Source organism: Megalobrama amblycephala, linkage group LG13, assembly GCF_018812025.1.
Source record: "Megalobrama amblycephala isolate DHTTF-2021 linkage group LG13, ASM1881202v1, whole genome shotgun sequence".
NCBI classification, from domain to species: Eukaryota; Metazoa; Chordata; class Actinopteri; order Cypriniformes; family Xenocyprididae; genus Megalobrama; species Megalobrama amblycephala.
Genome location: NC_063056.1, coordinates 32,029,242 through 32,048,534, shown reverse-complemented (window position 1 = coordinate 32,048,534; position 19,293 = coordinate 32,029,242). Strand labels below are relative to the sequence as shown.

General features: G+C 37.9%; 1 protein-coding gene across 10 annotated transcripts in view; it reads right to left on the bottom strand.

Moving 5' to 3' along the window:
• Positions 1-19,293, bottom strand: part of zfpm2a (zinc finger protein, FOG family member 2a) — a 256,881-nt gene that overhangs the window by 68,100 nt on the left and 169,488 nt on the right. The window lies entirely within an intron of this gene.

Genomic DNA, 19,293 nt, shown 5'->3' with positions numbered 1-19,293 from the left:
GATTACCTTTTCAAGTAACTAGTAAAGTAACGCATTACTTTTTCAATTCACAACAAAATATCTAAGTTAGTTTTTCACATTTATTGACTGACAGCTCCGCTGTCCCCATGATGAGAGAAATAAACATCTGAAAGCCTTGTTTGAGCTGCGCCCTCTACTGTTCAGGTGTAAATATACATTTCCTTCAGCCTGAGGCTTATTCATTTTTACTTTTGGTGTGAAAGGGCCAAAACATTTGCCAAAAATATAACTGTTTTTGTTGTTATTAAAAAAACGAACCAGCGAGCCCAGCCCAGGTGAGAAAAAGTAACGCAAAAGTAATGTAACGCATTACTTTTCATAAAAAGTAACTAATTAATACAATTAGTTACTTTTTTAGGGAGTAACACAATAATGTAATGGGTTATTTTTAAAAGTAACTTTCCCCAACACTGTTTATAACAGCTAAGGGGCGTTGTTACAGTATGTACCTCGCAGACCCCGTTAGCTGTTATAATTCACTGTAAACCATGGCTTCATGGGGTTTATTGCTTTTATAAAATGGTTATTCCATATATACAAAAATTAAAGCAAATATATGTATATATCGATGCAACTTTCATGAAGTAAAAACACTAAAAGCCTTTCTTCCACTGGAAAAAAATAGTCTCTGACCATGAACAGCAACAAAATGCATCATCTCATGGAGATCAACTAAAAACAGACTAGGAAAAGTCAGATGATGGGAAAGACTGTTTGAGTGAGTCAGTCAGTAGCAAAGACTTTTATTTTGAAAGGACTGATACTGTTGTGAACACTAGTGCTGTCAGTGTCAGGGCACGGAAAACCCCTTAACTGTTAAAAGGACAAGATATCGCAGATGACATTCAAACTGATTTTTTTTTTTTTTTTTTTATATGAACATAGGACTGACCTGAAAGAAAATGCTATAATGCAGGTAATACAAGCTTCAGTGAAAAGTATCAATGAGAACAAACATTTGTTTACATTGCTAAGAATGGTTGCTAAGGGTGTTGTGCAGTGATACATAAAACCGCTAGGTGAAGCAGTCATAGCCGTGTTCTATCGTGAATAAAACACAGCTACTGACCAATCAGAATCAAGGACTGGTACTGTTTTATGAATTGTTGTTGCAAATTCTGCTGATTTGCCACAAAGACTATAATTTACTCAATGTTATTTAGCTAACTAACATAGAAAAGGTTTTGTCATCACAGGAATAAATTACATTTTAAATATTCAAATATTCAAACAGCTATTTCAAATTGTAATATTACTTCACAATATTTAATGTTTCACTGTATTTTCGATCAAATCAGTGCAGCCAAACTTTTGACATTGGTGTAAATCATCACGATTTGCAACAAAAACAATTAATACATCATAGAAATCCAAATGTTTTAAATTTCTGCAAAGTGTAAAAACAGTAAGTAGTGACAAAGTGGCTTATTAGACTCGATTTAACATCCTTCAGTAAAAATAAATGACCAAAACACAAAAGTGAACCTTTTTAGGACAGGCAAAAGAATAATATGACCGGTCTCTCCTGTGGATGAGGGGAGGAGAATTCTGTGATAGATACGTGATGAGAACTGACACTGAAACTCAGACATTTTCTAGAGTTTAATGGTGTTTTCAGTATCAATAACCCAACCCCGCAGCCCAGTGTCCTCGCATTTTACTCCAAAGAGTGTGGAATTATCAGCCCGAATTTTTCCCAACGATCCAGTTTCTGATCTCTCCGATTACAGCCTGATCTCAGGTGCCTGGGAATTGCAAAAAGAATGCGAGCGGCTTTCGGCGAGGAGAAGGCGAGCGTTCAGGACTGAACTTTGGCCACATTGTGCCTCCCTATCGCCACCATCTCACTATTTCCTGCAACAGGCCGAGAAGAATTTAAAGAATCAGTATCCATTTCAAAGGCCGATTGAGGTTAAGTTTTATAATGCTCCGGCAAATTATTCCGAATGTGTAACGTCATTTTTCTTTTCTGGCCGGGGTCGAAATGCACAGCTTCGAGTTCTATCTATAAGGTGAAAGCAGTAAGATAGAGAAAAGCTACTAAAATGCACTCGCACCCTTTTGTGGAGAAAGAGCCACTGCTGGAGCTTGGCTGTTCACTATGCCAATTTTTTTTTTCTATTTCATTTTTCAAATGGCTTTTTTTAAAGGGCAATGAAAGCTCACTCCGAGGCAGGATTGGTAGAGATCTTGGACAGCTGTTACAGTAGCCCATTACTGGCAGGCAAAATGTCTGTCTTTCTGGGCCATTAGACGTGACGCCCCAGGCACACCTTCATTAGAGTGCAGCAGAAATAGTTTAGCTAAGTGAAAATGGGCTGGAGTCACTCTCAGGCAGCTCACGTGACATCATTTCCTTTCCTGAGTCTACATTGCATGTGCGGGGCTGTTGCGATTTGCTCCTGCAAAGTATGCATTCACAACAGATGCGTTCAGAACACTCTCAAACTATCTGACAAAAGGAAGTGTTGCTCATTTAAGTATCAATTTTCTCTCTTTTCTCCTTTAATTCTTTAGGGTTAGGGTTAGCATAGATACAGTACATCTATAAAAAGCATAGATACAGTACATCTATAAAATTAATGTGGGTAGCAAATAAGATTATTTGGTCTTAAAAGAATTTGTTGAGAAACATTTAATTGCAAACTTTGCTGTCTTGGAAAAGTGAACACAATCTGAGACAGAAAATCAATGGTGTAAAAATAATTTTCACATTGAATTTTTGAAGAAGATAGAATAAAATAGTATTTTCTTGAAATCATACTCCAATAATGTTTTATTTACAGCTTTGAATAATAATTTACAGTGTAGAACAAAAGAGATACTTGTGAAATTACAAGAATATTTTGTCAAGAGAAGCAAAAAAGTCACCAAACTCCCCTTTTTTTTTTTTTATATGATGACTTCATTATTCTATCAAACTAGGCAAAATCTTGTCTTAAAGGGTGTTTTGACCCTCACCTGGCAGTCTCACCCACCTGGACGTCTACGTGGGTGTCTTTCCCCACACTGGCAGTGAGACAAAAACCCTCGGTCATTTAACACAGCTCCCGTTTCACATCTCAAATTAGCCATACAATAAAGTCTTATATCCGGGCTGACCTGAGAATTTTGCAGGCCTGTCAAAGAGCACCGCAGACCGTCTGATTGTTGCCACGACAACTATCTAAAATGAGAATCAGATTAACCCTTTCTCTGATCCCCACCGTCTGGAGTCATCTCTTATTCAGAAGCAAAGGTCCGCCCTGTCTGTCTGTCTCTCTCTCTCTCAAGGCCCAGAGGTTCCTCAGGAAAAGCAGCTAATGATGCAATTCATGGAAAAAATGGCCACACATGTAAATTTTAAAATGTAGATGTGTATCATGTGACTAAAATCCTGCTATTTATCAATATTTTTCATAAACTATAGAGCCGCAGTACTGCATACTGTACAATATACACTGCTTTTTTAAAACTGTATGCATAGGTAGATGTTTCAAACAGTAGTATTTCAAAATACATGACATGATGTGCATTAATTCAGTTTGGTTCGGTTATCATCTCTGAGATTATTTTAGAGATTAGAGAGAGTTTATTGTCATTCCAGCCATATACAGTGCAGTGCAGTGTACATAAATTACAGTAACATTAAGCACACTATGAGTAATACAATTACATCACTGTAAACAATACACTGTATACTGGTTCCAAGTGGCAATTTTATATCGGTGCAAAAAGCGTCCCTTGTTGGCAAACGCTATTTACACTATCTCCACCCACCAATGTCTGGTTGGGCCACTCAAGTAAAAAAAAAAGACGCATGTAATTCAATGTTTTCACTGGCGCAGCAGTACCGAGTAAGAACGGCAGAACTGGCTTTTAACGCGATCCGCCTTTTGCAGAGCTCGCTCTTCTCCATTTTCCCATCACAAATTACATCAGAAAGGCCTATATTTTCAATAAAAATGAAAAAAGAAGTTATAAAAGTGGAAATAAACTGCCTAATGAGTGTTTAAAAAGTATTTAAAGTATTTGTTGGATAGGTGTAGGGAGGGGTTTTATTCTCCCAATGAGGCATTCTATTTAATAATTTTAATAAATATAATCATTTACACTCTATGATATTATTGCATACTGTTGTACAAAAATACTGAGGTCCGCATAGTGTCTGCCAATATACGTAATGTATACAGATAGCATCTACTTACTATTTACACTTATTGCAAAGAACTGCTACTTTTACATGGTGTAAATAGAATATATTGCTATTTTCAACTACTGTAAATAGCATATCACTAAGTAAATGCTGATATTGTCACTTAGTTTAAATAGAATATATCTCTATTTTCACTTAGTGTAATTAGCATCTACAGCTATTTGCACTTAGTGTAAACAGCCACTGCCAATTTTATATACATTTCTTTCATGACAACTCTGAGTGTTTGGCATGGTAATGGATATGATAATGTTGACATGTTTGGTCTTGGTGGAATAGATCTGCTACACTGCTGCTGAAGAGCAAGTATGGGACATTCTACAGACAATACATTCATGACATGCTGCTGTGAGCAAGTAAGACATGCTGCTGTACAAGCATACATGAATTACCCCCGGCAGATCTATACAGGTGGAGCTGGGGAAGGTGGAGGGTTTCTGAAAGTGCGCAGCAGCTGCTACAGCAAATGCTGACCAAGTATTTGAAGGTTGAGAAGTAAGCTCATTGGCTACTGATACAGCAGGAACCAATCAGTGGGGTCCATAGAGAATGATGTGATGTAAGCAGACTGAGTTAAGGACCTATCAGCCTATGCCATCTAGAGTTTCATGACAAAACTTCGTATTTATAAAATTGCATTCAAATGCATTTTGTATCTTAATGCAATTTTGTATAAAAATATCTTCAAGAGTCAGAAAATTGCAATTAACATCAGTCACACAGCATTGCGGCATACAGTATGCTCTGGCTGTATACTGTATATTTAGGCAAATGTGTTTTTTTCACTCATGTACAATATTATAGAAATACATAATATTTGCCACATTTCCATACTGTGCACGGTATAAATATGTGTACTATGCTATTCTGAATGTACTCAGAGTTGATCTTTCATAGACACATGCGTCTAAACTGATTTATTTGTTTCAAAAATATACAACGCAGTCTGTGATTGTAGTACTAAAATGATTTTAAGACATCTGAATATCAAAGAGAGAGTCTAAATGTGCTGCAATATGTTCGAATCCAAGTTGAATATAATTAAGTTAAACACAAAACAGGTTGCAAATGAGCACACAAGTACCGTAATAAAACAGTAGATGATGTTTTGGAATCTCATGTCGATGTACAAGTGAAGCGAAAGTGTCTTATTTGCAGACAGATGCTGAGGTGACGCTTGATTTAAGACCTTCACCGGAGGCGCTGTGTGTAAGTAACAGATCTCTAGTCTCACTCTACTGGTTTGCAATCTCTCTCTCTCCATGTGTAAGAGATACAGTGACCAAAACAGTGTAGTCAGCGAGCGAGTGATTACAAACTGATGCTCCAAATTCGCTATAAAATGAAAATCAATATTTCCACAAGTTGCAGGAACATAAAAGATAACCTTCATTGATTTTTTCACGACTTAGGCCTGTGTGATAAAATCTAATATAAATTTTCAGCTGGTCGGATTTGGATCAGAGCAGGGAAGCAGGGGCTGCCGATAAGTTCCTCGCTAACATCCCTCAGAGTTGGCTTTTTTTCCCCCTTCCTCTTCCTTCTCTTTTTTCCTCCCCTTTTTCTCTCCTCCACCTCTTTCCGAGCCGAGGCTGTACTATTTATAATTGGCCTGGTACGAGCGAAAGCTTCTATCGGGAATCAGCTCTAATTTTTATTACGGAGCAGCTAAAGCCTGTTCCAGATAATTTGGAAATTTCAGGGGGAATTGTGATGGAGCTGATGGCAGTGGCGCGGAGGCCCGCAGAAAAGAGCTAACCTGTAATAGCCTGTGTGGCGGCAGCTGATTAAATGTTGCCATAGATGAAAGACCCGCCATCGCCGCAATAAATTAACCAATCACACAAATCCCAAGTCGCCGCTAATCCGGCCTTGATACCCTGATCCTCTGATCAGCTGAAGGAGGTGAAGGGAAGAAAGTGGCTGGTGACACTGTGAGCCACCCTGACTCCAGGCCTGTGTGTAAACAACGGGCTAATGATAGCGGTGCTGACCGCTGCCACGGTCCCCAGCGCGCTCCAGCCTGCCTCACAGCTCACGGGGCCACCAGAAATCCCAGTGTCCACGCTATGCACTCTTCATTTCATCGAACTGCGCAGGAAGAGATTAAAAGCATGTTATAGCTTTTGATTTTAAGCCTTTAAATCTACCGAAATCATTTCATTCTTTTGGTGGGAAGTGTGGGAAATGAAAATCGAATTCAGCATGAGAATTATGGTTACATATGGATTTGTCAGATCCACCTCCTCATGATAAACACTCCATATCTGAAGTTAAGGATATCTCAAAGATTAAGGTAGATTATTATTATTATTATAAAACAAGAAAATATGCATTTATTAAATTCTATGTAATACATTATGATGTTTTGCAGTACATTTATATGTATCAGACCAACTTTCTGGTTTCGGTTCTAGTTTTCTTAATGCAACCAATGAATTATTAAATATATAACATTGAAAATGAAAATTTTATGTGTATACAAAATTTGTTTAAAAAAAGTAATACATTTTAAAGACCAGAAATTGGTCTTTAAAATCATTAAAAAAAATTCACAAATTAGAAAAAAAGGATGATTACCAAATAGAAAAAAAGAGTAAAAATGCAGGCAATTTAAAATGAATAATTATTTTTAATGAAATAAATAGCTTTATTTGTTAGATTTAGGTCCTTAAATATCTGCATTTTAATACATTTTTCATATTTTAAAATGTAGAGATTCAAGGACATAAATTAATTAAAAACTGATCAAATTGTTTTAGTTTGAAAGGAAATCCTGCAGCTTGACCAGTCGAGCATGTCACTAGCAACACCAAGGTCACAGGTTAAATATCTAAAGAATGCATGAATTGTATACCTTTAATGTAATGCAAGTCGCTTTGGATAAAAGTGACAGATTTTCTTTTTCAAACGACCCATTCAGAACCTTCATCTCTGCACGTATAATCTATAACACCTATAACACAGACACACATACACACAGACACTGTATTCACAGCACATTTTCACTGGAGCCCCCCCGCCCCCATATGAATATATGAATGCCATATGTCAGGCTGACATGTGCGAGGGTTCGAGGCAGAGGTGAAGGCTGAAGGTGAGGATAACAGGACCGGACCTGCTCTAAGACTCTGTTTACAACATAACGCACCCTCGATATGGCGACTTCAATTAGTTGTTCACCATGATGAAACAAATTGCATGTGGTCAACTGGAAATTTCATTAAGGCAGATTTTCCTGCAGCTCTCGTTATCTCCGCGTATTAATATTTCCTCAGGCTTGCTGGACGGCTGAGTTGCGGGGGACATTTTTTCCCCTTCCACGCAGCAAACGTCCAAATCCCCTTCACACGCATCCACACGAAATTATGGATTCTCTAAAAATAAACCCTGATGTTTCTCCTTTTCATGTGCTGTTTGATAAACTAAATAAAGCCCCCTATTTTTTTTTTTTTTTTTTCAAAATCACTATCTAGCCCAGAAAATATATTCCCATGTCTGTCATCCGTTCCAGCCTGCTCTTTTTAAATGGCAGTGGTTTCATCGCCTAAAATGAAAAGATACCTCCTCCTTGGTGCCGTCTTTGCTTCTTCTTCTTTTTTTTTTTTTCTCGAGCGAGCATCTGCTATTGGGAGGCTAAATAACGGAAATATGCAAAAAGAGAAATTGCACGCTAATTCCCTTTGGAGATAGATCTTGGCGCCTGCCCTGTCATAAATCAGAGAATTTCGATATGAAATGAGGCAAGCTGCTCTAATCATTTCTGCATTTCAAATTGGATCACTGGCTCAATCGCTTGGCTTTTAAACTGCTTGCCTAAGAGCAAATGTGAGGTGGGAGATAATGGGGAAGAAATCTCAGCCCGCGTGCCGTAGTTAGTTTACTGCTTGAGTGCAAAAGAATGCTTTCAGCCCCCCTCCTCCTCCTCCCCTCTCTGCGGCTTTCTCTTTTCAACTTTGTTAAATTGACTTTTTCGTTTGAAATCGATTAAATTGAGAATCACTCCGGCTCTACCAATCTTTTAAGGAACACCCATTGAGGTTCGTTCGGGCCTATCGTTTTGCACTGTTCGTCGTTGCTATAGGAACCATGCATATTTATTCAAAATCACCTTGCTTTAAAACATAGTTTGACTGTTCGGTGCTGATTTCATCGCAATCTTTTCTGAAGACAGAAATGTGTCCTATTTACCTCGTAAACAACGGCTGACAAAGATTAAAATGGCTTTTAATCGAGATTGCGAACAACAGTGAATGAACGTGACATGCAGTACAGTGTGTTTTGTATAAATGCGCCGCTGTCATTTCTCGTTTTCTTTGACACATCGCATTTTGCTGCCATTAAATGTCCATTTCCTGATCTTGAACATCTGATTGGTTATCTTACCTGCAAAAACTCAGCTGATGAATTAAAAAATGAGGGGTAGATGCTAGCCAGTGTCTTGTATTGGACTTGGACTACGTGTTTTGAAGAGTCAAGCACAGAAAGGTTTCAGCTCTAATGCCATCTGGTTTAATGAGCACTTAGCCTCCAGGACAGGAGCTCTTCCTGTCACTGTTTCTCTCCTCCAGGGCTGAATCGTACAGTCAGAGGGCTGCTGGGGACTTCATTAGCACATGCACCCGGCGATATACTGTGATGGGCCAGATTTATAATGGTACAATTTAAAAGAAATGCACTTAAAGGGATAGTTCACCCATAAATGAACATGCTGTCATCATGTACTCACTCACATGTCCTTCTAAACCTGCTGCTTTTTGTGTGGAACCTAAAAGGAGAGTTTTTGAAGGACCTTTACAAAGATCTTTTCCTAAAAGAGCTCAATTTGATTTTTGCACTATTTTATAGTCTTACAAAGCCAAACAGTGGCTTTGCATGAGGAAAACAGAAATTTAAGTCACTGAAAATCACTAAAGAATATAGTGTCACAGCAGCATTATGGCAGGTTTAAATATCATTTATGATTGATGCAAAATGGGGAATGATATTTGAGAACTGTGAGGTAGGGGAATATTTTAATATTTAAGTTTTCAATAAAACATTATGTCAGGTTGTTCCTAACAAAAAGCTTGTTTGCATAACTTCAGAATAGTACATTAAGTCTTTACTTACTTTGATAGTACTTTTATAGTGTGTTTGTCCTTTTTGAAGCTTTGAAGCCAAACCCACCATATGCTTTAGGGGGTCTGTTAAAACTCAATGGGCTCAGGGGAGGCAAGAGAAGCGTAGAATCCTGCTTTAACTTTACCTGCTTGTGTCGCTGTTGGACAGTCTTAATTTAGAAAAATGAGTGATTTATACACTTTTGAATGTCATATTTTGTAATATTTGCATTTTTTTATGTTTGTAATATGGTTTATTTTCTCATCCAATTTTTTGAAGAGGCTCTGCCTCCCTTGCCTCCTCTAAGGAAACACCCCTGATATTATATATATATATATATATATATATATATATATATATATATATATATATATATATATATATATATATATATATAAACCATGTATGACACAACATGAAGTAAATAATGGCAGAAACTATTCCTTTAAAGTGTGCCAATATCTTAAAGGGTTAGTTCACCCATAAATGAAAATAATGTCATTTATTACTCACCCTCATGTTGTTCTCCACCCCTAAGACCTTCGTTCATCTTTGGAACAAAAATTAAGATATTTTTGTGTTTTCAGCAGTTTGGCGGTTTGATACGTGATCCAAATTGCTGATTCGACTCAAAATATTCATAACGCTCCGAAGCAGTGTTCTGAAATCGGCCATCACTAGATATTGTTAAAAAGTCGTTATTTTGGGTTTTTTTGGTGCACAAAAAATATTCTTGTCTCTTTATAATATTAAGGTAGAACCACTGTACTCACATGAACGGATTTAAATATGTTTTTAGTACCTTCATGGATCTTGAGAGAGGACATACCATTGCTGTCTATGCAGGCCTCGCTGTGCCATCGAGTTTTTGAGTTAATCAAAAATATCTTAATTTGTGTTACGAAGATGAACGAAGGTCTTACGGGTGTGGAACGACATGAGGGTGAGTAATAAATGACATTATTTTCATTTTTGGGTGAACTAACCCTTTAAGCAAAAGGTTATTGCCATTGTGTAGATGCAACAATACTGGTCGTGCACAAATTAGACTAAAACTACAATGAATAAAAACATCCACACAACACAGCCTGAACAAATTCAAGCAGACTTGAAAGCAAACAAAGGTAGAGTGTTCGACTGCCTGACTCGTGTGAAGTTGAATGCACTTTGCGCATAACTCGCATGCATATTATTTGAAAAGGACATGGCGATGCTGAATTCATAATGTTTGCTTTGCATTGTAATAATGTCTAGGAGGCAGAGGAACATGCCCTGCTCTTGTGCTCAGATTTGGCTTGTGAAATGGTGTGCCTTCCCATAGATCCCCCTATTTCAATTTGAATTTCCACTTTGAATCCAATTGCTGGCTTCTTTGATCTTTGCATGCAACTTGCTGACGACTCCTACAGCAAAAGCTTGCTATTGGGCCAATAACAAGGGGTTCTCTGTACATCCCATACACCTGTACAGATATCTGCATGCCTGGAGGCCCGGGGAGGCAGGTGGCATCTGCCAGACAACCAATCGCACGGAAACGTCACTGCATTGCGCAGATTCCTCTCATGGTTAGATGCATTCTGTGCAGAGAATAAAAGCTACCCCATCAGATGTGATACAACCTCTGAAAACTAGAAACAACCACAGTGAATGTGGGTGAAGAAAATGAGGTAGCAACCATTTGCATAATCTTCTAGGGCAGCATTAAAGCGCTACATGATTTGAGATGGGGTCTTCGTACAAACCTATTCTCGATATTGAGTCATAGGTAAATAAATAAGAGTGAACTCATCCCCTCCGAAAGCATTAGGCGTGAACTCTCTTATCTCGGCTCACCAACCATTAAAGCGAGGGTTTGCGGGGCTGCGTATGCTCTTTGTTACCCAATTAGTTTACTGACGACCCCCGTGGTCTAATTTTCCTGTTTTGACAGGCTCGTACACCCTCTCCTAATGTGCTAGACCACCGGGACAGACGGCCAGACGCTGTCCAGACTTCTGCAGCCTCTATCAAGCGTTTCTATCTCACAAAAGGCTTCTGTGATAGCGCACCAGATGACCGCTGCAAAAAATCTGTGATTTTCACACTGAATACTTTCATTTAGTGCTGCTCCTCCATCTGGACCGGTTTGATGAGCGTTTGTGTGACAAAAGACGAGAGGAGATGGGGAACTCGGCTGTGGCCTCTTGTCTAGAGGAAGTAAGAGTAAGTTAGGGCAAGAGAATCAAGCAGAACCGGGCATTAAGTTTAACGTATGAGAACTCAAAAACAGAAGCTGTACTGGTGAACTGCTGATACAACAACTCATTTGCTAAAAGAGAGCCTAACTTGGCTCAAAGCTCATAACTAGACAATATATCACACGTTTATTCACTTGAAAGGCAATTTCAGAATCGATTGCCAAGACTGGCTTGTCGCACACTTCAAAATATGCGCATGTACGTGAAAGGATGGCCAACGTCTCCTGGATTTCGCCACCAATTAACCATCTCCGCTTCACACGGTGGAATGTTGAATTCCAACAGGGGAATCGAGATTGCAAGTGAAAACTATTGTGGATTATCTCGGCTACTTTTCAAGGAAGTTGTTTCAGTGTCCCACAAGTGGAGTCTTGACAGTGACAGATGGCAAAGCAGCTGGCATCGCTCAAACTCTTCTCCCTTGTGCTAGATTTTCCCCCTCAGTGTTCGCCGTGGATTCTGCCGTGGCGTATTCCAACACCTTTGGCAAGACGTGGCGCAAACCGAGGGAGACAACACTGTGGACAAACTTATGTTGTTTCTTGCTAATTCAGATTTGAATGAGGTTATGCAAAATATCAAACTTCAGGGAGCTTTAGGCAGGCGTTAGTTTTTACTTCTTTAGAGACAAAAAAAAGAAAAGAAAAAAAAACTTCCCAAAGCTAAACCACTGACGTCAATTCATATGTTAGCACTAGAAATTGCATTTGAAACAGCAACCTTTCAGACATAAGCCCTGAGCCTGAGCACCACAATCTACTTCACTGAAATGACTATCATGGTGTCCCCAACAGTCTTCTTAACTAGCTTAACCAGCTTTCATGCTCATCAACTGCATTCATCAGCATCAAACCAACATTAACCAAGATAAACAGAGATGATCAAAGGGAGAAATATTTTAAATATCCATTTCAAATGTGCCAAGTTCCTAGAAACATAATATTAAAAGGGGTCCTTGCTTATGATTTAGTTCAAAGTTCAATGCAAAGGGAGATATTTTCTTTTACAGAAATCGCTTTTTAAGGACAAAAACAAACGGCCGGTAGGGACTACAAACCCCAAAATTTACATAAACCCTGCCCACTGAGAACACACAACAAAGGGGGTGAGTTGTTGTAGTTGTAATTTCTTCCTGAGTCTCTCCATCAGTGTCCGACTCCGGTTTAACCAATGTAAGGCTGAACACCATTACTGACAATCCTCATTTTGGCTGTGTGAGATTGTCCAGCTTTGTTGTTATTGACCAACTGAAGCTCGAGCTGTTAAAGCTTCGCCCTCTTCTGGAAAGCGGGCCGGAAGCAGCAGTTCATTTGCATTTAAAGCAACACACACAAAAAATGGCATGTTTTTGCTCACACCCAAATTGGGGCAAATTTGACAAGCTATAATAAAAGATCTGTGGGGTATTTTGAGCTGAAACTTCACAGACACATTCTGGGGACACCAGAGACTTATATTACATCTTGTGAAAAGGGGCATAATAGGCCTTTTTAAATATAAATAACTAAATATGCGTATCACTGTATAAAGTGGTGTAACTGTCAAATAAAAAATATGTTTGGTGGCTAATGTTCCCCTAACGCATTGAGAGTCTCAGCCGGTGTCAGCACTGCTTTGATGGCACTTTTGCTCTTGAGGACCTACCAAAAAAATCTCACCAGCTCCTGTCAGTCGCTCATGTGACTCATTAAAGGAAAATGAGCAACCAATCATGCCATGTTATCAATTTTATCCTTTTGTCCCCTACAGTAATAAAGTCACGAAAGGCTGTGCTTTAAAGTGATTTTATGCAAAAACAGTAATATGATAAAAGACATCAATTATATATTAAAAAAAAAAAACTGAATAAATATAATTACAAATAAAAAAAAGAAATAAAATAACTGAATAATTATAACAATCACAAATTTAAAAAAAAAATAAAAAAAAATAAAATAATAATAATTTTTTTTTTTATAAGCATCATTGTGTTGCTTCCTCCTGATAAAATCAAAGTAATGCACAGCCTTGCAGCTTTTTTATTTTAATACATCCTCTGAAATCTTCAAAATGCAGTGCAAGGTGCTTACGCTCAAATAAAATAAGGTATTCAGTTAGTTGCACAGCGACTGAAGGGAAAGAGCCCTTGTCAAATGACGTCTATGTGGATGTATCATTCACAAACTTGACACCATGAATTGTGACACGGCGTTTAACGGTGTCTTCGCCCTGATTGTGCTAAACTATGTAGCCATCACTTCAGTCACAAAGCGGTGGCCGCTTATCGCTTTCCCTCCATATCTGTTTGCCTGTTTGGGACATGCAGTGATGAAGAGGAGAAGGGGAAAATGTCAGGTTCACTTGTAGATCAAGTCGAGCATGTATTATCTCAGCTCTAGTCATCTGTGGCCCCAGCAGCCGCTGGCACTGTGAGGAGAGAACACACACACACACACCCCCTGTTTCCTGTCATAGAGCTGGAGATGGGCTGAGAGGATCCCTCAGAGAGAAAGAGAGAGGAAGTATAAATCCCAAACACCCCTCCACCGTGAGGTCATGACCTCAGGTCCCCTGTATCCCCTCAGGCAGCACCAGTCCAACTGTGTATTACAATAGATTCATTAGAAAGGAGAGATCAGACAAGAAATGGGCTTTGAGAGGATTCAGACAGGGTTCTCTTAGAGTCTAGAACAGGGTTCCCACTTTCCGCACCTTTTGACCAATGAATTTCCATGTTTTTTTTCCATAAATTTTGCAGTTGTTCATATAACATATATATATATATATGTATATACAACATTATAGAATTAGACACAAATCTGATAAATTAATATTTAAGTGATGAGAGATGCGTCAAACTTTATAAATGACTACTTGTGGAGCTTTCTGCAGGATAGTGATTACGTGATTAATAGTCATTCAAAACTGCTTAGTTTAATTTCACCACACTCAAACATTTAAATATATATATATATATATATATATATATATATATATATATATTCGGGAGCTTCAGACACATCAACATAAAATACATGGCATATAATAATTAGTGAAGTAAATATTCTTCAAAAGAACCATCCTGATTGATTTTATTCCAAGCTTTTTAGGTTATCATCACTGAAAAGGACAAAAGCAAAAGGTCATGGCAGATTCATATCTAATCAATTGCATTTAGGCATGCTTTCACACGAAAAACAAATCATTCTTTGTGTATTTCCTATTTCTTTTGCTCATGAAAAACACATTTACTGATATATTAATTTATTGGGTTTTCAACCGGACCATTGTTCATTTAAAAAATGCACACAGCTATAGAAGATGACACAAAGAGCGCATCACCTTGGACTGCAGCTTTTACTTATTTCATTCATGTGGCATTATGAACAAAGTAATCTGAATACAAGAATGCACTTTATGTTGGATTCTAGTACCTTGAAACTCTGCAGCAGAGCACATAATTGGTAAAGCTGCTGAATCAAAAGACATGAATGCTGGACCTCCTGTGTCTTTACTCCAGGGTATAATAACCCCTGATGCTTAGTTAGCAAGATTTATATTCATTAATGGGATATAATCAAATAAATATGACTGATGATGAAAGACTCCATGATAAGAGACAAAATTTACATTCTTAATACACAAATCTGGTCATATTGCGCTTATTCCAAAGAGAAGAAACTTTGTCTTTGTAAACTTTTTTAAAAATGTAACATTTCAACTCCTGTCCTCCAACCATCTGTCATATAGAGAACACATTTTCACAATCCAATCAATTCCTGATGAATAATAATGTCCTGCATTATATTTTTCTCTAGTTTTATTCAGAAATATGTCAAATTCATGTTGACATTAAAGGGTGTTCTGTTTGAATTTCTCTCTAATGCTGTCTTCAGGTTGTGTCGGTACAGGGGAGGATCTAGAAAATTATTTACAGGATGGCATGAGGAGGGGTGGCAACACCAAAGCAAACACCTTTGCATAGTTTTTTTGTGGATTTGTGGCCTGACATACACATTCATGTTCATGAATATGTGAAACAGTTGCATTACCACAAAGTAATCATCTAGGTTCAAAACAAATTAAAAATAATAAACAAAATGTCAGTATCCAGGGCACCAAGTCAAGACACTATATGTATATTAAAAACATCAACAGATTCTAAATGTCACTAAGATTTTATCATTACTACATAGAAAAGACAAGTTGTTTTATTAGTATTACATAAGCTACTTGGATGATATAAATTGCAAATTTAAAGAGATAGATCACCCAAAAATGAAAATTCTGTCATCATTTACTCACCCTCAAGTTGTTTCAAACCTGTATACATTTCTTTCTTCTGCTGAACACAAAAGAAGATATTTTGAAGCATGTCAGTAACCAAACAACTGATGCACCCCATTGACGTCCACAGTTTTATTTTTATTTTTATATATATTATGGAAGTCAATGGGGCTCATCAACTGTTTGGTTACCCATATTCCTCAAAATATCTTCTTTTGTTACATAGGTTTCAGCAACACAATCGTTTGAATTGACTAACATTAGAAAGAAATAACTTACCAGAATATAAAAGCTAGTTAATTAAGGTTAGATTCTTACCTTTCTTCTCTGCTATTAGTTTCCGTGATCTTACAGATTTCATTTTATTTTTTCGTCAGATGGCAAAAGGCCTATATCCATGAAGAAAGTGCAGTGGGCGGTCGGAAAATCCGCTCGCCAAACAATACGGAATCCCAGACATAGCCTATCTGGACAGGATCTCTGAGTTAGCCGAGAAGCAGATTTTATTGGAAATATAGTCAATTTGTACATGAATTGGGCTGAGCTGTGTGTTTTTGACTCACAAAGAACCGGTTCACAAGAGTCATTTGCTAATGAAGCTGAATACATGCTACCTGCTAGGAAATGATGTTTTCTTGCCTTTATTTTGTGGTATTTTATATAATTCTGGGGCCACCCCAGTAGCTCCGCCCCTGCATCAGAATGATTGTATTTTGGAAATTAGTGCTCATGAACGTCACAACATCATCATAATTACCAGCATGAAACTCTAGATTTTGCATGTTAGAAGACTATTCATCCACCTAGTTTATGACGTGACAGGTTTATGCAGCAAAACTACACTTTCCATCATTCTCTGTCGCACCATGTGATTTTCAAAAGAACTACACACCTAAAGAGCATTACTCTTCAGTTGGTTGCATCAACACTAAAAGACTGTCTTTGCAGGGAAATAAAACCTTTTGCATCTCAAATGAAGTTCTGCCAGTCAAGAAACATGTCAATTTCTGATAACTATATTTTAACTTGAAATTTTTATCATTTTTAGTGGTTCCAAACTATTACTATTGCTTATACCAAGGTTTATACAGTACATTACCATTCAAAAGTTTCTTTTTTGTATGTTTTTGAAAGAAGTCTCTTCAAGGCTGTGTTTATTTAATCGGAAATACAGTAAAAGCGATAATATTGTGAAATATTATTACAATCTAATGTGCTTTCTGTTTGAATGCATTTTAAAATGTAATTTATTCCTGTGATGTCAAAGCTGAATTTTCAATATCATTACTCCAGTCTTCAGTGTCACATGATCCTTCAGAAATCATTCTGCTCGAGAAACATTTCTTATGATTATCAATGTTGAAAACAGTTGTGCTATCAATTTCTTTGTTGAATCCTTGATACAGTTTTATTTTCAGGATTCTTGAAGAACAGAATTTATGTGAAATAGAAATTTGTAACATTATAAATGTCTTTACTGTCACTTTTGAACAACCTAATGTATCCTTGCTGAATAATAGTATTAATTCCAGTAAGAAAATCTTACTGACCCCAAACTTTTGAATGGTAGTGTACATTTGAACAAACCCTTTGCCCTAATTCTTAAACTTCATTGTCTAGTTTGTCCTGCATCATTACTTCCTTTCTAAGCAATATTGTGATATTTGTCCATTTACACTGAGTCTTATATATAGTCTTATACAGAGACTCAAGTGTGGACTCTTTTGCACAAGCCAACACACAATTTCTTCATAAAATGTAGTCGCTTTTCCCCCTCAACCTCAGCCATTTCAGCAGTCCAAGACGTCAGCGCTCTCGTGACTGGTTAAAGCCTAGCAAAGTAATTGATGCGTGCAATCACAAATTGGTTCCCCGCCTAAACTTTGGGCCTATTATTTCATTAGATAAATCCACATTCGGCTTGCCAAAATCATTTTTGTGTCCAACAAGGAATTAAAATCCTGTTAAAGCTCACGAGCAGGCGACATTACAAACGGAAGAGATTTTCTCTCTGATAAATATAGCCTCAGATGTAAATAAGATCTATATGAACGCAAGGTGCCAAATATACAGTTGCACGACTTCTCTTGCTTATGAGCAAATAAACCCCACTTGCATTTATAATTAGATGTAAGTGTAAATAATTGGTTATGCATGTGCCAACACGCGGATGATGTTTGTCTGTGTGCGTATGTGCGCGCTCCACTCTCAAGTCCCACTGATTCGTCTTTCCAGCCATGTTGAATCCTCTTTTCTTATCAGAGCAGTGCAGGCCTGCATCAGGCGCTCCTTGCTATGACAGAGGCTACAACAATAGGCATGCGATACTGCTGCTTAGCGCTGCGTTTCGGAGGGGAAACCTGCCACAGGCACAGATTAACAACACACACACACACACATTCGCTTTCTCTCCCTTTCAAACACACGCACCCACTCCCACAAAATAGATTGCAGCCACCAAAACAAAACATTTTTCCAAAGGCCCGGCTCTTGATTAATGAAGTAATGACAAGAAGAAAAATATAATTTCGGCATGAAAAAAATCCACTGCCACTTGTTCAAGTTTGGGACGAACAATAAACCTATAGGAGGAGGAAGAGGACAGCAAAGAGGAGGAGATAAAGCCAAATGATGGCTGGAATTATTCCTCCCGCTCATTCGATACACTGGTGCACGCTGAATTACAGTATAAAAACAATCCTGGAGCCCAACAGACACTGGTCACCCTTTGACGGCTGCAAATGAAGACAATAGCATGTCATTTGTGCAGCCGTGGACACTCCACCAATATAAACACAAGCTACATACACCAAAAGAGGTTGACTGCTAGTTTAATGCTCACGCTGGCTCATGAAACCTCCCCGGAGGAATCTGAATTGCTCAGAGGATGCTCTTTCACAGAGTTCTCTTAATTTTGGATGTTTCTCCTAAAATTGAGTAGTTGGATGAGAAATGCTTGAGTTCATATTGAGATCTCTGACTTTAGACTACAGACATCTTGGCAAATCTGAGCACAGTTTGAGATCTCTTCTGAAAGATCATGGAATCTTTTTCTCAGGAGAAACATCTTAAGCAATAAAAGAATACAATTTCCCATGTTGAATTTCTTTTAATAGCAATTTAGTAGATTCTATTTCCTGTCATTACAAAATCTAATTCAACTTCCTGTGGGGTGTGGCCAATTCAATTCATATTGATATATTAATTGACATAATAAAGGGGTCCTTGATTATGATTTCACGTGTAATGTTACAGAAATCATTTTTTACAGACTACAAAAAAGGCTGGTAGGGACTACAACGAGCTTCTTCTTGGGTTGGTGACATCACGAACCCCAAAATTTACATAAACATTTACATAAACCCTACCCCCAGGAACATGCAACAAAGGGGGTGAGGCCATGTTGGGCTGCTTTAGAGAAGAGGAAGAGTTGTTGTAGTAGAGTGTTGTTGCCATGACATATTTTTTACA